The 20326-nt window shown below is 35.7% G+C and overlaps 1 long non-coding RNA gene across 2 annotated transcripts; it reads right to left on the bottom strand.

Annotated features, from left to right (window-relative positions):
* Positions 1-7956: 7956 nt before the first annotated feature.
* Positions 7957-19459, bottom strand: LOC109367402. 2 transcript variants are annotated; one of them, XR_002114517.1, is made up of 4 exons: positions 19081-19459; positions 17766-17863; positions 12871-12954; positions 7957-8530 (listed from the first exon to the last, which is right to left on the bottom strand). It is a non-coding gene; the product is annotated as an uncharacterized LOC109367402 (long non-coding RNA). The 2 variants fall into 2 exon arrangements; XR_002114516.1 differs by lacking the exon at positions 19081-19459 and adding an exon at positions 18076-18219.
* Positions 19460-20326: the final 867 nt, after the last annotated feature.

The following is a 20326-nucleotide window of genomic DNA, read 5'->3' as shown; positions in this document are numbered from 1 at the left end:
GAAGATAATTTGGCCTGCAATACCACTATCTTCTCAGCTCACCATTCCCTTTTCTCCTACATAAATGGTACTCCTGGATTGTTCGGATTTTATTCTAGGAAATAGAGGTGTATTTACTGATTTAAGATGCTTTGTTTCTTTATTTGCATACCTAAGTATTCTGTTGTCATGGAAATATCTTCTCTGAAGTCCTTGAAGACCAGTTCTCTTGCTTCAATTCTGTTTCAAATTTTCTGCATCAACTAATTTTTATTCCTACTTCAAGTTTTCCATATATAAATTTGTTATGGCTGAATGATTTAGTCTCATCATTTGTCAGGCCAAAACAGCAGACTGTCTGTCCACCACAATAGAAGTTTCACTTCAGACAAGTGTATTAAGTCTAGTACAGTGTCATTTGCTGACTACAATGAATCCATTTTTAAAAATTTTTTCAGGGAAGAAGCAAACATGCTGATAAATGATTGTCAGCTCAGCAAACAAGAAAGAAATCCCAATAAGGATGAAATGATAGAAAGGATATAGCTATAAAGAAATTCAAATAAAATCACTAGAGTAATCACAGTACAAATACCTAAGCTTGTCTTTCTACATTAGTTGGAGGAAGTCTCACTGTCTGTTCTGAGAGCTGAAATACTTGATTAAGGCGAAAAAAAAAAAATCATATCATCTTTCTTTCTGCATAAATGCCAACCTGACAGTCTCTTACTTTTCATCAGTTGCAGTCCAAATATGTTCAGATGTCTTCAGTTATCACAGATAAAATCAATGAAGAGATTCTGGAAGGTCCGGCTGGGACTTAATAACAACATAATTCCATTGGCTATGACTGGAAGCTTGGAAACAAATAGTGTCTTTGATAGAAAAAAAGCAAATGCTTAATATGCCTTGAAGGAGAAACTGTTTAAAGAAGCAGTCCAACAGACTAACAAGCTTTGGTCACAAAAATCTGGAGGGATTTCAGAATTTAGTTCACACTGTGCTAATCTTCAATGAAAAGTTTTACACCAAAAAGTAATAATCTTAGTCTCTGAGAATCTGAAAAAAGATGCACTTGCAACTTAATGGTCAAGAAGAGGCAAAGATCAACCTCACGGTTATTGACCTAAGTCCTCTAAGGGCAAATATATACTCTCAGTGGAAAATGAAGGAATATATTTGCCTTACTATCCAGTTGTTTCACCAGCTAGCAGACTCAATGTCATCTTGATGTTCAGCTAAATTGCACTAGTGCCACAGCTCCCTCAGAAAGAGAATAATAAAATCTTCTTTCATCAGGAGTTGGAAATGCATATATAAAGCATGCTGTACCTGCATGCAGCAGCAGAACTCACTTCTTTTTTTTTTCCCCCCCAACGGCCTCCCATATGTGCATATAACTTGATTAATTAATGACTAATACAGAGCATAAAGCAATGTCATTGATCATATTTTTATTTATTATTAAATCTATAAGGCAGGCTTCTATCTCTTAGCTGCTGTCATCAGCTTTCCCATCCTCTCAGTTTGATCCACTAGACTAGGCTAAAAGCCAGACTGTTAATTACCTTGTACTTCTACTGTATAATTCTACTTGCTACAGACCAAGTCACTTAGTGGAATTTTTTTTTTCTACAATAATGAAAAAATACCATCACAGTTATCTTTGACTTAGAATTGTGGGTCTGTGTTCTTTCTAATTTAATTTATTATTATGAAAGGACATTGTAGTGAATAAATATAAATTTTTATAATTACAAAGCTGTCTTTCTTAGTCTTCCATTTTTAAATAATATATATATAACTGGTTACCATCACTTTGCCTATCCTCTTGCAATAAATTCTTATTCAAATGACTCTCCTTGCTTTGAAAGTGTATATATGCATTTTATTTTTACATCTTCTAGAGGAGTATTGAGATCTTAAGAACAAAAAGGTAAATTCTCAAATATGTCATTTCTGCCTCAGTGTGCTCACATTTAAAGTAATGCTCAATGTCAAATGACTAGTAGTATCTATTAAGAGTTTGGTATTAACACTGTTGATCATTCAGTGACATGAAATTAATTCCTACCTCTGGTCAACAAAGCACAACATTGTTTGAAATACTGAAAGCCTGAAATTAATTTTTGTTCCTCCTTTCACTTGTGCGTGTAAAAAAAAAAATCACGTTATCACACTTACATGCTCTTCTCAATAAATGTAACATTTTTAAATAAGCTAAACATTAAATTGACCAAAATTTCAAAGATCTGTCTGTAAGAAGAAAGACTATCAGGACCTCTGTGATAGTTTATGAGCGCTGTCAATATTGATACTGTTGATTTTGAGATTTGAGAGATGTGGTTTGTTAGCAGCTATGAAAGTTTACACTTCCACAAGAGTTGAAATGAGAAGGAATTACCAGATCACAGATTAGACTGATATGCAATGGCCTCCTACTTTGTTCTCACACAACGTTGAGCTCACCAAAACGCCTCTATGAGTCACAGACAAAAGCAGTGCAGAAAAAGAATTTATTGCCAACAACTAGCTTGGAAGAGCCAATAAAGTTAAACATTCCTATCTGCTTACTGTATTATGGGGTCACAAGAAAACGCATTGACACCATTCTCAGTCAGTTAGATGATTTAGATTGGCTTCTACCACTCTTTTGCCGTAAGAATCAAACTTAATCCTAAATTGACAGTTTTAATTCATAGATCTACTGTGCTCTTGGGAACACCAGAATTTGAGCTTTCTGAAATTCATGCCACCTCTAATGAGTCCTGTCTTTACAGTAGTCATAGAAAGTAAGTATTTACTCATTTTCCTACGTGAAGTTATTAGGATTGAAAAAGAATTTGCACTTGCACTGCATTCAAAGTTTGCTTTCATGTATCTTGTTTATCTTTCTTCTATTTTCCTCCCTTCCTTCCTTCAATACAATTCTTATTTAATTATCATAGAGGCAGAATTATTCAGTAAATGATTCATTGAGTCTGTTTAGTGACCGAGTACTATCACTCAAAACTAGCTTTACAAGATGAGGGCAAATATAAACTCAAGAATTGCGAAGGATCCAAGATAATAATTCCCAGAAGTGATATGTGCTATAGAATATAGACTATGGTGATAGAAGCAAGGGGTAGGAAGTCAGGAAACCATATGAAAATTCAATAAGCCAGACTTAAAAAGAGACTACGGCAAATATCCAATTCCTGAAAGCATGTTTGAAAGACAAAATAGGCTCCTCAAATAATTAACCAATAATTATTTAAGAAGTATTAATTTTTAACCACTAAGAATGGATAGCACAAATGCAGATAGCCCTAGCCTTTGACCACTTTCCAGCTTTTCTACACAACACTTCTCCCAGCTTTTAAGAGAACATAGCTGTATGAGCGGTGAGGTACTGAAAAAATTTGTCCAAAAAAGTTGCGGGTGCCCCATCCTTGGAAACATTCATGCCAGTTGAATGGGGCCCTGGGCAGCCTGACCTAGTAGGTGGCAACTAGGAGGGTAAGAACAGGATGATCTTTAAGGTTCCTCCCAACCTTAGCCATCCTATGATTCTATAAGAACATGGGAAAGGAATCCTTATTCTCAGCTTCAGTCTAACTTTCACATATGCCAGCAACAAAGCAGATTACTAGGACTGTCTGCTTCTGTTGCATTTCTCTCCCACTAAGGTTTAAACACTATGGAGACCTCTTCAGGGATTTCACATCCTTTGGCTTCAGGGAAAACTGTAAATAAACATGAAAGTCACGATCAAGAGGGAATATGCATAACATTTTTTCCCAGCTTATACCAAGTAGTCCTTAGCAGGACTTGATCCATGAAGCTTCAGGGTATAGTGGAAAAAAATAACTGGCTTATTGTCATAAAAGATAGCATTGCTAACTTCCATGTTATTCCTATTTTATATGAGCTTGAAGGCACACAAGTTAGTCACAACAATGCCTTGTCACATCAGGTTTTTTCAGTTCTGTCACAAAACTAAAAACCAGTTTCTGGCAAAAGAAATTTTTTCTCCATAAGGTACATTTTGAGGCTTCTTCTGAATCCTACCCAATAAAGACTGTTTTATGAATGACAACTATGTATAGAAAAGATTGTCACTCTCATTAGGGATGATCTGCCCTAAACCACCTACTGTACATAAGTTCTTTTCTTGATGGGTAGAGGTTGTGACTGCCCTGTTGAATCAGAAACGAAATTACAGGCTTGTATTCTTTAAAATCTGTTAGATCATTTCATCTTCTCAATCCTATTTTAACAAGAGAAAGATGGTCTATAGAATAAATTACCTTTTAAATGGCATACGTGCACATTTAATACTATTAGGGCACAAAGTGTCAGACTAAATGGAATCAGAAATGGAGATGGGAAGTTGCTGCCATGGCCAGAGCAAGTGAGGTCAGGAAATAGGGAGGAAATTCATTCTGCTAAGTTAAAGGTCTATTTTTCTAAATATTCCCAGGACCTGTGCCAAAGTCAGAAACTGGAATAGCAAAGATTAGGTGGGGAGATCAGGACAAGTCTGACAGAATTGAGCAAGTAGGACATACATTTAGCTAGGAAACAAGTTCAACAGAGACAAAATAAAAAAAATAAAAAAACACCTTTACAATAGTCTTTAAAATCTGGCAAGTTTTGGTAAACTAGCAGTCAGGCTAAACACTAGCTTCAGCTGCTAGGGTTTATCCAGCCTTCATTCTCCTGTGGCACTGACTGGCAAAGGTAAAAAGACTGCTTTGACATGTGTATCATGATGCACTGACAAAGATAAAAAACAAATCAAACAGGAGACTGCAAGCTTGTGGTGGCTATATAGCACTACACCTTTTCAGATTAAAGAATACTTAAAAGCATAACTAGCTGGAAATAACTGTATAGCCAGCATAACTGCTGGAAACTCAGTTTTGTTTGTTTGACTGTTTGTTTCTTTAGTCACATACACAATGAATTGTTATCAGTAGATTTTCATGTCATGATAGCAATAACATAGGAGATATGGAGCATCATCTGCCATATAGTATACTAACATTACCAGTCCTGAAAAATCACAGGGAGAATAGTATAGGCTAGACAATGCCAGAAATGAACTGGTTGAAAGGAAGTGTTTGCTCATGTCCTTCTCAGATCACCAAACACAGAAGTACTATGTTCTAAGCAGAAAATAATGCATTTTCTTTCTCAGGAAATGGTCTAGTCCTCTATCTGCTTCCCAACAGTTGATGACTCTGATCTACGTATTAGCTTTCATCCGATGGCCTGTTTTATCCAAATATTGCATAATTCAGCTATCTCCCAGATGGCAGATGTTGGATGTTTTTCACTATTAACTAAGAAATATAATGGTGGTATATTCCTTGACCAATACTGTTGACAAATTAGGAATCATACAGAAATAATGTTCTGGCACAACCTTTCCAATGTCGGGTATCCAATATTCATGACCTTGAGAAACGGTATAAAAAACATCAGAAAGAACTTTAGCTCAAAGCAATTCCATCTCCAAAACACTACCAACATTTCAAAAATCCCTCATAACTAACAGTATATGAGACAGACAACAGATCTTAAGATATAGCATGAAATACATTGTTTGTAGTTTCGCAAAATTGTAAAACATAAATGCATAGGCATCAGAATATTGCTTAAGGGATAAGTACTGAGGTAGCTTCCTGAAGGGAAGACCTAATAGTGTCCATCAATTACTGACCTAGGGGTCTACATGGCAATCCCTAGTCATTTCAGAGTAGGCAATATGAATTATTTGAAAACTTACTTGATAGTAAAGGGAGATTCAGCATTTGTTTCTCTAAGTATGCCTATGTGTCTTAGAAACATACAGCATAAGCTGCACCACTATCCAGCAAGAAAAAAATCTTCATTACCACTGTATCTGACTATTTTGTGAAGTTAAAAAAAAAAAGTATCTGTAAACTTAACATTGAAAGAATGAGTTTCCTTAGTAACTACTTCTTGCTATAGGAATAAATTGACTAGCATTTTATACAGCTAATAAAAATATAGGCATGTATTGTAGTGTTTAGCATTTGTAGAATGAAAGATATTCAGTGAAGGAGTTATTTCATAATTACTAATGATACAGGCCCTGAGATTAACTACATCTGTTTTGGGTTTGTTTTGTTTTTAAGATAGACTTGCACGGTTTTAGTTTTAACTTGCATTGAACTGTCTGGACCAAAAGCCACCCTTTGGTTTTAGAGCTCAAAAGCTTTTTGAGCTACTCCAGATAGCAATGAGAAAAAGAAGTACAGATATTAATCATAACTCAACTTCGGTGACAGAAGTTGCAAGACAACTTATTGCCATAACTGCCTGCAACATGCTGATTCAAAATGAGAACATTGTTAAATTTTTACACTTATTTCAGAATTCAATCTCTTCAAAAATATAATGATAATGCACAATTATAACAATCTACAGAGTTACATATACAGCAAAACATAACGGAGGATGCAGTAAAATCTCCATTTATGTCAGATGAACCAGTAATAGGTATTGGAATGACTAGTAATTTTCAGGTCTAAATGCATTAGAAAATTACATCTCTGGAACAGTAATATCCAAATCCCTAAAATTAATGCTTTTTTTCCCCCTCTGAATATTTCTTTTCACCTGGATTACTCACTATAAGAAGATATTTTAATGTATCAGAAGCAAACAGATAACTAATTATTCACATGCCTTATAAATTAAGTCAGTCTTACTCAGAGGATCAACTAAAAGGATTATAGTTTGAACCTGGATTCATTTTCCAATCCTGACAGATCTTACTTTCTGTTTCCTTATCTGTAAAATGAAGCTAGTTTTGAATGAAAGCACACAAAAGACAACCTCTATATTTTTCATGGAACAGTCCTGCTGGGTATTTTTGAATATAAGACAAAATGGTTGCTAGTACAGCACAGAGGGCATTGTAACATAATGCCAGCAAGACAAAGCCAAATGTACCACTCAAAAAAAATTTCTTTTAGCACTCTTTCATTATTCAAATCATGGAATAAAGAATAAATTGTTTGTTTGTTTGTTATGAAAACAGAAGTCCTCCTGATTTGAGTAGATATATGGGCTTCCATAAAAAGTCTCTAAGTTTAGACTCAGTAGTAGATAAAAATTAAGTCAAAATGAAGCCATCATTTTTACTCTTACTACTCTTGCTCATTCAAAATGGAAAAAAAAAAGAAAAAAAAGAAACCAACCGATCATACTGCAGCCACTTCTCCAATGGAAAATATGATCCTTTATTACTATACAGAAAAATCTAGACATCACTGATGAACTTGCATGTTTTTCAAGCTAAGATAATATGAAAACCTTATAATAGCTATGTAGTCATTTTTTCTGTATTTGGAGAAAGACTAATTTTTTACCATATCTCAAGCTATAGAAGGGGAGAAAAATAATTTCACAGCAAGATCCTAAGGTGTTGACAAAAATTCTCCATTTGCAAGGAACTTTGTAAGAGGGATGAGGTGGAGTGAAATTCTGGATTCTGTGGTAGGATTCGCCGTGTTTCTGCATATCAGTACACAGGAATGAAACCATAGGTGAGCAGCATAGATGGATGGCTGTCATGGCAAGGATTATTACCCAGTAAAGGACAAATAGATTAAACACAGAGACTTCTTTACACACAAGGCAGCAACAATCAAGTTCTTTCTCCATGAATGAGCTAACCTAGCCTTAGGCATGACTATCTACCAAGATATACACAATTTTAAGATGCAAGTGTACACACATCAGTTTGATTTGCTGCTGTGCTCATAGAATAGGGAATTTGTTATTATGTCATTGCTCAAAGCAAAGCTTGATATTAGTTTCACTAAGACAGACTAAACAAAGAGATTCTGTGGTTTTATATTCAGCAACACAACTTAGTGCTTAATTCTACTTCAGACTTTCCTGGCTAGATACAAATTGATGTACTTGTTATGAAAATGCTTCCTTTTTTTTTTTTTTATGTCATTTATTTTTAGGTTATATACTTCAGTCGTTCACATCTGAAAAACAGTTTTCATGTCTAGAACCTCTTAAATGCAGAAAAAAGTTGTTCCAAGTCTTCAGTCCCTGTAATCCTTATTCCCATTCTGTCTTACTGCTGTCCGTGTAAGAAATGGTTTAAGTCTGACAGCCAGTGTAGCAGAATTAACAAAAACTGAATGGAGGTGTAATGGTGGTACTGCTTGACACCTCTAAGTTATAATCTTGCCAGTCTTCTTCCAGACAATACACATCTGCAATACACATAGCTGAAACCTATGCAACACTTAAGAACACTTAAGAGAAGCATTTTGGTGCTACCTACTTACGGAAAAACAACAACAACAAACCAACCAAGAAAACCAACTAGACCTGAGATGTTCTCCTTATACATGAACTTCATCTTTGGCTGAGTCATAGAAGATGTATGCGGCACTGCTGAAAAGCCCAGCATGAACACACTGCTTCTGTTTCCAGGCTGATAGAGACAGGGTGGCATATTTGGATGACTCTGTCAGGCAGCTGCAAACTTGGAGCCCACAGGTGTACTTCACTGGGAGAAAAAATAAATATGTCCAAGGTTATTAATGCGAAATTTGTGAGGAATTTATATATTAAAGCAAGTGTCGAACTCTTATTCAACAGTGAAAGCTGAACCATTGTGGGAGAGAGGTCAGTAGCTCTCTGAATAGATAAAATACTGTAATAAACAAATGAAACTCATTAATACAGAGAAAAAAATCAAATTATTATGTTTAAATTTCCATTTCACCCATTTCTTAATACTGTTTTCAAATGCTCCTATTGCAATGAAGTCTTAGTTTTCTAACACTTCATGATTCTTCAAGTGATCTCTATTCAAATTATTTTGGAATACAATTTTTTTTGTTTTTTGTTTTTTAATATCTAAGTGCTAAGCCATAAGATTAAATTTTACCCCTTCCTAAATTCAGGTTAGGGGACCAACTCAATGAACATAGGAAAGAACCCAAAAAGCAACATAAGCAATAACTGAATTAGAGTAGCTGACATAGTATCACTGTAAGTAAATGCAAGTATGGAGCAGCAAAGATAGTTTGTTTGATAAACAAAAATTCCATTTGTCACAGTAAAAGTAACAAGAAGAGACAAATTCATCAATTCCACAGAAATTAAATCATCCTGAACAAAAATATTTTCATTAATTTGCAAATGTTACGCAGAAAGAATAGAAACCTAAGAGGCTCAGTATACCAAACAAATCCTCGGCTAAAAAACAAACAAACAAAAAAACCAACAACCCCTGGCTTAGCATCATCAAAACACAGCTTGCAGCAGCTGCTACCAAAGTACTTCAATCACCCTTTAACGAAGAGCATCTCCTAAGCCAGCAGGGCCCAATTTTTATCCATGCAAGAGACAGAAAGTGATTCCACAGTCCTGGCAGATGCAGTACTCTTCTCATGCAAAAGGGGGCAAATTATTATTACCTGCCAACTTTCTACCCTATATTCATGCACTTCCATTATTGTACAAAATACTGACTGAAAACACGCAATATTTGTTTCGACTTGTATTATTTGATTTGGCATATAACTGAGAGGGAATAGACAGAATTATTCACTCACTTTCTGAATTTAGATATCACTAATGAAATCAATGCATAGTTAACAAAGTGTGAAAAGTTACCATTTTCTTCATGGATAGCTTAGGAGTGTCATCACAGAACTTAACTGCTTATATATATATATATCTCTCTCTAATGAAACTCCAGGCGTCTTCTTAGTAACATTTGGTAGGTTCTTTTTTTAGCAGTCATGATATGAAGTATATTTGATAATTGTAGCTTTAATGATGAGGCCAGAGGTGTTCTGTATGCAGTAAAACACTTCACTGATAAACTATTGGCAGCATCTGTGATAAAAGCTAACTTTAGAACAGTTTCATATTGTTTATGTTATAGTATTTCCTATATGTAATACATATTAAACTCAAACCCTTGAATATACATCATTTTGTAATAATTTACCAGTGGTGCACATGTGGAGAAGTCAGAGTGGAGAAAATATGCTAGTAGAAGGTCTCTTCTATATGCATTCTGCCCACCAGGATAGGAAATTGTACTAACTTCCTAAAGAAAATTCAAACTAATATTTTCAGAGATTGTTAGATCTGTGTAATATTCTTCCCAAAGGATATACATTGCAGGCATGGAACATTATCAAACGAAGGCTGCGGGGTGACCTCATTGCAGCCTTTCAATACCTAAAGGGAGCCTGCAAAGAGGAGGGGAATCAACTCTTTGAAAGTGTTGATAACTGCAGGACAAGGAGAAATGGTTTTAAGTCGAGGAAAGGGAGATTTAGGTTGGATGTCAGGGGGAAAATCTTTACAGAGAGAGTGGCGAGGTACTGGAACAGGCTGCCCAGAGAGGTTGTGGATGCCTCATCCCTGGAGGTGTTCAAGGCCAGATTGGGTGGGGTCCTGGGCAGCCTGGTATAGTATTAAATGGGAAGGTTGGTGGCCAGTTGGAGATTCATGATCCTTGAGGTCCCTTCCAACCCTGGCCATTCTGTGATTCTGTGAATAAGTTATAACTCCAGCCAATCTTAACTTAGAAGAAAAAAACAAAATGTAGGTGCAAATAAATTTCTTCATACTTTTTCAAATGGATATCTCATAAGCTTTGTCTCTTGAAGCCATAATACTTCTTAAAGTGTGACAAAATGTATATCTAATGGCTTCTATTAAGCAACATTGAATCAGTGCAAGTTTAACCATGTTTTAATGAAAGAAGATGTAGATAAGCCTTTATAAAAGCAAGTTTTTTTTAAATCAAAAAATGCAGTTCTATCAAACATTTTAACTGACTTACCTGAGAATGCATTTCACATGACACAGCCACAGGCATGAAAATGTTTTGTAGATGGAAGTGATGGTACCTATCACAGTTTATTTACAAATTTTGTCCAGACTCTGCAGACTGTAGTTTGAAGGCTTAGCTATAACAATCAATTTGAACAGCTTACTACACACATAAGTCCTTCCTGTTAAAATAAACTTGCTTATGCTAAAGCAACAGAATGGCTCTGTGAAAATTCAAGATGAGCATTGCCTCTTTTCAAAATTCACATGTTTTCATTGACAGCAATTAATATCTAAAAACATTTTCTTTGAGTATTTAAAAGCAAAACAGAAATTTAAAAGAAGACCAGCAGCTTTAAAAATGTTATTGGAAAGAATTACTGCACTAGTGTCATTAAGCATATGTTCTTTCTGCTATCTAATAGCTTTGTTAACAACAGAAGAAATAGATTAAAGTGAAATTGCCCATCTTAACCATTTTCACTTCCTACGGAATTTGAACTCCTAATGCAGAAAGTAATAAATTACACTTTTGGAAACTTCTCTTGAGCAAAATCTATAATTGGTGTGTTGAAACAGTATCTGGTAATATCTAATTAGAGTTAGGATCACAGTAATCTTGGTGCCTATTTTTCATTCTCCTTTTCAACAACCTGTGCAGTTTGGGTTTTTTTAAAGGCATTTTCCCCTAGATAAAAACAAAGAAACAAAACAACAACCCTGTTTTTAATGTCGTTTAATGTCATTTTTTAAATAGAAAATTGTCTATTATGTTTAACAATGAGTATTCTGAAAGCTAAATTTCTTATGTGTCTAGAAAATCACTTGTTTAGGTATCAATTAATAGACAAAATTTGAAGTTGGTTACAAAAAATACAACATTAAAATTGTGTTAGAAAATGTTGCGAACAGATTTTTTTCTTGTTAGCTCACTAGCCAGTATTGAAAGGGTAAAATTCTCTTACCTACATTAAAAGCATCCATTTCTCCTCTCTCTGTTTGTTCTGCTATTACCCATAAATTAACGTTCTGTTTAGTACTTAGTTTCTTGATTTAAATTGATCTAAATGCAACCAAAATTATTAAGATGAATGACGAAATAAAAATTAGTTTTTGTATGAAATCTTTGGACTGAAATGCAGGTATCTACTACCTCTGTTTTTCAGGAGATGTTAATTGGCTCTAGACTTGTGTAATTATGATGATCATAGCTTACAAGTATTTCCACTTTTTAATTTCCTGATTGCTAATGTAAATGAACACACAGTTCTGAGTATGGAGCAACATCGCAGTTTGTCCTTTTGTAGACAGAAGACTAACAGCAGCCATACAGAGACACCTACTACTCTGAACTCCATGCCTCTTCCCTTCTTGCTGTAGCATGTCTCGTCTTCAGTGGAAAGTTTCACTTCGTACGAGTTACTTTTAAAGTTGACAGGATTTTATGATTACTTGCAAACCCCCTTAAGCTGTTTGTGATCTGTTAATAACAACCAAAATGTTCACAGGAAATACACTGGATTGAATACCACCTGGGTTATGCTATGCAATTAACTGAAAAGTTCACATTCTCCTCTAACGTCTTAAAATAATGAGTTAACTTGGCTTAGGTCTCACAAGAATAACTGTAGATACATATCCTCCCCCCTCTCCCCCCCCAAAAAAGATAGCGTGTTTGTTTATCTGGATCTATATTTACAAGCAGTGTAGAAATTCCAGATTTGAATTTTTACTGTGGATACATTTACACATAGTAACTGTAGTAATTTACCTTATGGAATCCAAAACCTTGTATTAGTTACAGCCTGTCCATAAAGCATTCATTTATAATTATATATTTGTAAAATTCAAGATGTATAATTTCAGAGGGGGTCAACTCATTGAATCAACAGCAAAACAGACAGCCACACCTATGTGTTGATGCATTGCACTTTCTGAACTAGCTGGAGGTGTTTCTTTGTGAGTCTACAACTTTCAAATAAATAGAAAAATTAATTAAATGCAGCTTAGTATGTATATTATTAGTCTAATATAGGCATATTTTCTTACTTTCACCTTCATGCTCCTTCTTTTCAGCTCATTACTGCCTGTTTCTAGCTCATCATCACTTCAGCTCTGATCCTGATGCTGTTTCTGCAAAGATAGCATTTCTATATTAAGTTCTGTTGATATGAACAGAATTCTCATTGCAATCAAACTGTTCACTTGTAGAATAAGGACTCTAGATTTTCAAGTCTTCTTTCTTATGCAATTACTAAATTAAAATAAGAATGATTTCTTATTCTCACTTTTGGTTTCTTGATAATAATAAAATGAATATAAACAAAACCACCAATTACAGATCAGTAACCTGAAAACACAAAAGTTTAATTGACATGATAGTTAAGAAATATTAGATGAAAATGCATTTGTCCCTCAAACTTGCTGCATCCTTCAGTATATTTTCTGAACTTCTTTCATTTCTTATTTCTAAAGCAATACCTGGTGCTGCAATGCAACATCTCAGCTATATTTATAAAATACTGTACTAATGCTTCATTTCCTGTTTCATTTTCTTCCCATTTGTTACTATTTAGACTCTCACCACCTAAAACAAGGTTATGTGAAGGCATCTAAGTCTGAAATTTCTAATTTTAGTTAGAACGTAAAAGAACTAGAGAGCATGGAGAAACTGATAATTTTGGCTGGCATAATCAAAGATACTATACCTTTACTGCTAGTGCAATCTATAATAAACACTCTCATAAACATTTACAAACATCACATCTCAGCAATGTTTTATAGAAAAATTTCTTTTACAGCTTTCTTTCAATAAAATTTGAGAAAAAATAGTTTTTTGTTTTTTTTTTCCCCAAGTGCTACATGACTAGATGAGCTTCAACCTCCATAGTACTTCTCACATAAACTGCTAAATATGCACGTAGAACTACACAGGAAATGTAAAGTTATTCTATGACAGAGGGATTTACTGCTATTCCATATCTGATTCAGAATTCCCAAAGACTACACAGGTAGACAGATAGACAATTTTCTCTTTTTTTTTTTTCTTCTGAATCTTAGAAGGCCTACAGCTTTTGCTGTTCTCCATTTCTCCTATTATGATTGCTTATTAAAACTGGCTCAGAACTCACTCTGCAACCTTTCAGAATGCTCTCTTTCTTAGTCATGTTAGCCAAATTTATTTTACCAATAATGACTATTTTACATCTTCTGATCCTGAAAAGCCTCTAAATTTATGATTCAATTTGACTTTATTTGGCTTCTGTTCTTAAAAGGATCATAAATTTGCCATTAATCTTTGATTATGTTCCATCTGCTCTCAAGGTGACTTCTATTGCTTCAGTACTTTCTACAGAACTACAAGCCAAACAGTCATTCTTCCATGAGGCTACATGTTGTTCCAGGAAGAGTTGTATTAGGGCATTTCATTTTTCTTTCATAAGCAGATTATCAAAAGCATCAGATGATAACATTTATTTCATCTGAAGTATTATAGTTCTGCTTTTGAAAGAACCTTTTAGTTCTCATCTTCTTTCAGGTTGATTTGGCTTACGATAGTAGGCCAAATATTACCATCACTGAGGAAACTGTAAGTATTCCCCAGTATAGTAGTTGAACATGTATATGGAATAGTACCTTCGAACTCAAAGACAATGCTTTTGACAGAGGTAACCTCTGAATCAGAGAGTTCCAGAGCTGAAAAAATATTGTGGAAAACATCACTGTAAACCTGTCCTATTTTCATTATCTTTCTTATACACTATTGCATCAGCCACTACCATTAACAGGAAACTATATTATATGGACTGTGGGTTTAACCCTGTACAAACATTTTCCATTTTTTTCTGTTAGCTGCTCCACATTAACTACAAACGTGTCTGCTCTCATCTGATGGCACATACAAAATGACTTTACTCCGATGAGAATTAGCCAAGAGAGGCTAATTATCTCAGGTGATATTCTCAGTAGCATTCCAGGGTGTGCAAATGAAAAGATAGTTCACAGATGACAGCTATGATGAGTCTTTCATAGCAGAACAGATAGGTTAACAAATACTGGGGATAATACTTAAACTGAAAGTTTAGCTACATATCTTTACACTAACTTTTAGATAGATGAGGGTGAGTGGTCCATGGAGAAATTTCTCAGAGTTATGTAAAGGGCATGCTCTAGTTTTTCAAAGCCCTTCCTCCACACATTTCAAGGGTTCTACTGCTGCCTCTTGCAAGCATAATGAATCCAGTAAGCATTTGGGGTTTTCAGGCCTCTCTTACTGTATGTCATGCCTAAAGAAATAAGCGGAAAGCTATTACCTTTTAAACAAATCATAGAAACATCTGGTTGGAAAAGACTTTCAAGATCAAGTTCAACCATCATAACCCATGTGGCTTAGTGCTAAGTCCAAACATTTATTAAATACCTTCAGATTTGAGGATACAACCACCTCCTGCACAGCCCATTTTAATGCTTGAACATCCTCTCCATGAAGAAATTCTTTCTAATGTTCAATTGAAATGTCCCCTAGCACAACTTGAGACCATTTCCTTACATCCTTGTCACATAAGAAAAGAGACCAACAATGACCATGCTACAATCTCCTTGGAAGTAAATGTAGAGAACAATGAGGTCTTCCCTCAGGCTCCTCTTCTCCAGACCAAAACAACTCCAACTACCTAAGTCATTTCTTTAAAGCCTTGTTTTCTAGTTCCTTCACCAGCTTCATTACACTGCTCCAGGTGCATTTCTGCAAGTCGATATCATTCTTATATTGAGGGGCCCAATACTGAACACAGTATTTGATATGTGGTTTCAGCAGTGCAGAGTAAAGATGGATGATCATTTCTCTAGTCCTGCTAGCTACACTATTTCTGATACTATTGACCTTCTTGGCCACCTTGGCATAATGCTAGCGTGTGTTCAGCCGTTGACCAGCACCCCTGGATTCTTTTTCGCTCAGCAATTTTCTAGTCACTTTTCCTCAAGCCTATATTGTTGCATGGTGTTGTTACAATCTGGACACAGGGCCCAGCACTCAGCCTCATTGAATGTTGCATTAGACTCAACTCATCAATCTAGCCTATCCAGATCCCTCTGCAAAGTCTTTCTACCCTCAAGCAGATCAGCAAAGCCACCTAACCTAGTACCAATTATGAAACTGAGGATGTGATCCATCCTCTCATCCAGATCACTGAAAAAATGATCAAACAAAACTGGACCTAGCACCAAGCCCTGAGGAATGCCACTGGTGACCAGTTGCCAATTGGATTGGATTTCATTTGCTAGGAGTCCAGCCATCTAGATTGCTTCATCCAGTGAACCGTACATCATCTAAGCCTTGAGCAGCTGATCTATCCAGGAAAATACTGTGGGAGACACTGTCAAGCACATTTCTAAATCTGAGTAAACAACATCCACAGTCTTTCCCTCATATACTAAACAGATTGTCTTGTCATAGGAGCAGTTCAGGTTAGTCAGATAGAATCTGCCCTTCATAAGCCCATGCTAACTTCTTCTGATCACTTGATTGTCCCATATGTGCCATATGATAACACTCAAGATGATATGCTCCATAACCTTCCCTGGTACCAAAGTCAGAGAGGCCTGTAATTCCCTAGATTCTCCTACCTGCCTTTCTTGCAGACTAGGTTTAAACATAGGATTAGATGACTGGTTTACTTTCACATTTTTCTAAGGAAGCAGTGAGTGGTTAGTCTCTTGTGAAGTCCAGGATGAAGAGATAAGATTCAGTAAAGAGCTATTAGAGTTGCTATCATATTACAGTTAAAAGGTTCACACCATAATCTGAAAGAGCAAGCTCTACAAGCATCCCACAGTCTTTTGGCTCCCTGAAGTAGCATGAGTAAGACTTCACTGCACCAGTAGCCTGGAAGTATATATTCCTTAGGAAGGGTAGGGACATGGTCAACACTGGATTTAGATAAAGATTGTAAAGAGTGAAGTTTCAGACATGTGAAAAGTTGCTAAATTCCCAGGAATTAAATGCTTATTAGTTTGTGTTGATCTTTATACTTATTGATGTGAAAAATCTATCTTGAAACAACTCATTATCACAAAGAAAGTGTCAGAGATTCCTCCTTCAGGAAATCAATGAACTGTAGCTATTGTTTTCTTTCAGCACATAGCAACACTGAATTCAGATCTAATTGAAGTCCTTGACATTGTACACACAAACTTGACAACAGCAGTCAACCTTAATCCTCTCTCAAGCACTTCTTCAGCTCAAGTTTGATTTAAAATTTAAAATGTCACTTGAACCCATACGTACTATTCCTTGTCCTGCCACAGTGAGATTGCACACATCAAGGAAAAAAAGCCACATCATTGTTTAAAAAAAGTAAGAAGGTACATCTTCAAAAATAATTTCTCTATATTGACAGATTACTAAGAGTTGCTAGAAAATTCATTATCTTGATAGCAGCTGCAAGTTCATTTTTCTAAGTGTTGCAAACTAGCCTAACCTTTATTTTTTCCACAAATGAAAGCTTATCAGTATTGATTGAAGACTGAAGGTAAGTGATTTGAATAAAATGCAAGTAGTGGAGGGCTTGAATCCATAGCCTTTCCTCTGCAAGCACATCAAGGTATAGCTGTAACCCAAACTCTAGCCTAGCACATAAAGTAGGTAACAAATACTGTTCTCAAACCCAGGAGAAGAAAAAGAACAACAACAAAAAAGAAAACAGAACTCTATATAGTTCTTAAAATTCACCAAATTTAAGAGTTGAAACAGCTTTGAAAGACCTTCTTCCTAAAGTTGGTAAACAGATTTTAACCCTACCAATAATATTTCTCTCAGGCAAGCAGCACAGTTACAAAAATTGAGGAAAAAGCATAGCCACTGAATGATAACTGTTTCTAATTTGCTTATACAAAATGAACTGAAATTTAGCAGCTGGTAAAGAGGCTCTAGAGTTTTTTCTTACCAAAGACATAAATCTTCCATGTTGTCTTCAATAACTTCATATTGAAAAAACTTTGTTATCAGCCACAACTTTCTAGATAGGCAAGATTCACAGGCCTTCTGCGTAAGGACAGAAATTATTCATATGAACCAGTTTTAGTTAATCATTTACCTTTTTAAGATTTGCAATTTTATAACAGAATTGCTACAAAAGCAACATTCTCTGAAAATAAAACACTTAATAATTTACAACTGTTTTAACTGTGCAAGAATTTCTCTAAACATTTGGAGAACCTAGAACAACACTTTCTTGTTAACCTCTAACTACTCACTGTTCATGTGGTTGGTCTAGTATCAAAATAACAGCTCCTAGTTTCCAGGACTTTAACCCCAACTATAATCCTAAATAACAATATCCAGGGGGATCAGAAGCTCAAGATTCCTAGAAAATTAATGGGAAATGAGTCACAGCTGCAGGTGGCATTTCCCAGATCATATCTTCCAGCCCATCTGAATTAATTAAATTCACTTTAACAGCTACATTAGTTTTACAGAAGCTATTTTCCATAATTGTAACCCTGCCATAAATTTATTCTTCAAAGGAGCAAGCTGCTTCCAACTCTCTGAAACATCCAGGTAAGCTGCTCACAATAACTGATCATAACTTTCCTTTTAACTCTTCATTCCTGCATATGGCTTTCCATACTCCCATTTTTTGAAACATCACAGAAGTTGGGAAAGTAGTCTCAGGTGAACTACTGTTTACTTCTGTTGTTGTAATTGTTTAATAACTGAGGTGATTCTGTAGTCTGTGCTACCTTTAACTTTTTTGTGTATATAGCCTTTCCTATAAGCATGATAGCCAAATATTGTAAAAAAAACATAAATTCCCAGTTACTGATAGGAGCAACAGGTATTCCTGTACTGGTTTCATAATTTTTGGTATCAGTATTCCACATCATAACACCATGTAGTGCCCTGGGAATTAAAGAGTTAATGCTCCAGTTAAGCATATCATGAATAGTTCTGAGTACCTGGAAAATTAATTCTTTAATTCCCAGTGCACTTCGTGGCGTTATGATGTGAAATACCAATAACAAAGAGGCTCATCTCCCTACCCTTCCCTCTCTTCCCTTTTTTCCCTTTCCCGGGGCGTGGGTCCATGGGTTCCCCCACCCTGCTAGTCATAGAACCTGGCTGAACCAGCCCATAAACTGTTGACAATTCCTTGTGTTCTTCTAAGTTGATTAAGAATTAAGCAGGGTCAGAAATGACCAAAATGGGTCAGGATCAAAATCCTGCCTACAACTTTCAGACAGTATGTTGGCTGGGCTCACCAGTGCAGCAGGCTGCTACCAGTTCCTCTTGTCCCTCTCACAGTTCTCAGTTTCAGGGCCCAAGTACATCAGCAAACTGTAGTCTCCTCCCACCAGATGTTCAGGTATCTGTGCTCAAAGCAGGTGAGGAAACCAGCCACCAGATCACTGTTGTGTGTTCCAGCTGACTTCTTCAAGCAGAGCTCTAGACCACAAGGTCCTTCCGAGGCTGCCAGGCCAAAGCTGCTTTGCAACAAAGAACTTCTTCACTCAGTCTTTCTTTTCATTACTATTTGTATTCCCCTTTGTAGATAAACTGCAGTCATACCTCGCAGAGAAGCAAGGCAAGATTTCCACTAAGGACAGCAAGCACTGACTTTCTTGTTCACTTTATAGGCTTCATCATCCTGGAACCATCCTGCAAAAATTTGCACCAGAGAGTAGATCCATGTTCTGACTGCGATCACGGGAAACCTTCCTTTTGCTCCCATTTGAAGAGTTTTCAGCTGGAAGAGTGCATATCAAGTGAAGTGACTCAGATGTGCATGCTGTATTGGAGTAGCAAGGGCCAACAGCAGAGTGCAGGAAAACAGCTCCCAGAAAAGTTGGGCCTGAGAAAGAAAGCAGAGCAGGTCTGGAGAACATGGCCAGATCCAAATGAGCCTACATATTCAGGTGATTCCAAGGGGACAACAGTGCCAAGGCCAGGCCAGCCTGTGGGTGAAGGTATTTTTGTTGTATTCAGATACATAAATTAAGATAGTCGAAGATCATTCAGTATTAAAATGCATGATTCTTTCTGAGTAGAAGTAAGGTTGTTGTAAACATGTTTGCCTATTTTCTTTTTACATTTAAGGGCTATGGCTATGCCATATCCACCAATAAAATGCAAGTGGTTTCCTTAGCAACCATCAGATTCTGAAAAAAAAGATAAATTTGATATTTCTATGTAAAAATAATAAAGAAAATCAATTAATTCCAGAATACTAATTCAATTCTATCCTAAAAATATTAGCAACTAGAAATTATATAATATTATTCTTCAGAGACTAAATCTCTTCAAATTAGTACAATAAACTTCCCAATTATTTTGGAATTTACATTTGCACATAGGTGACAGTAAACAACTTCCCACTTTCTATCTCCCTTTTCAGCATTTTAAAATTCAGTTAATATTTTAAATGTCATTAACACCTAGTATTCATAGCCAAATCCTTTGTGTTTTACTAAAACAGCATTTAACACTCATTTGCTCTTAAAAGCACGT

This window comes from Meleagris gallopavo, chromosome 4 (genome assembly GCF_000146605.3).
Source record: "Meleagris gallopavo isolate NT-WF06-2002-E0010 breed Aviagen turkey brand Nicholas breeding stock chromosome 4, Turkey_5.1, whole genome shotgun sequence".
In the NCBI taxonomy this organism is placed as follows: domain Eukaryota; kingdom Metazoa; phylum Chordata; class Aves; order Galliformes; family Phasianidae; genus Meleagris; species Meleagris gallopavo.
The sequence above is the reverse complement of the archived record's forward strand: the minus strand, read 5'-3'. Positions and strand labels throughout refer to the sequence as shown.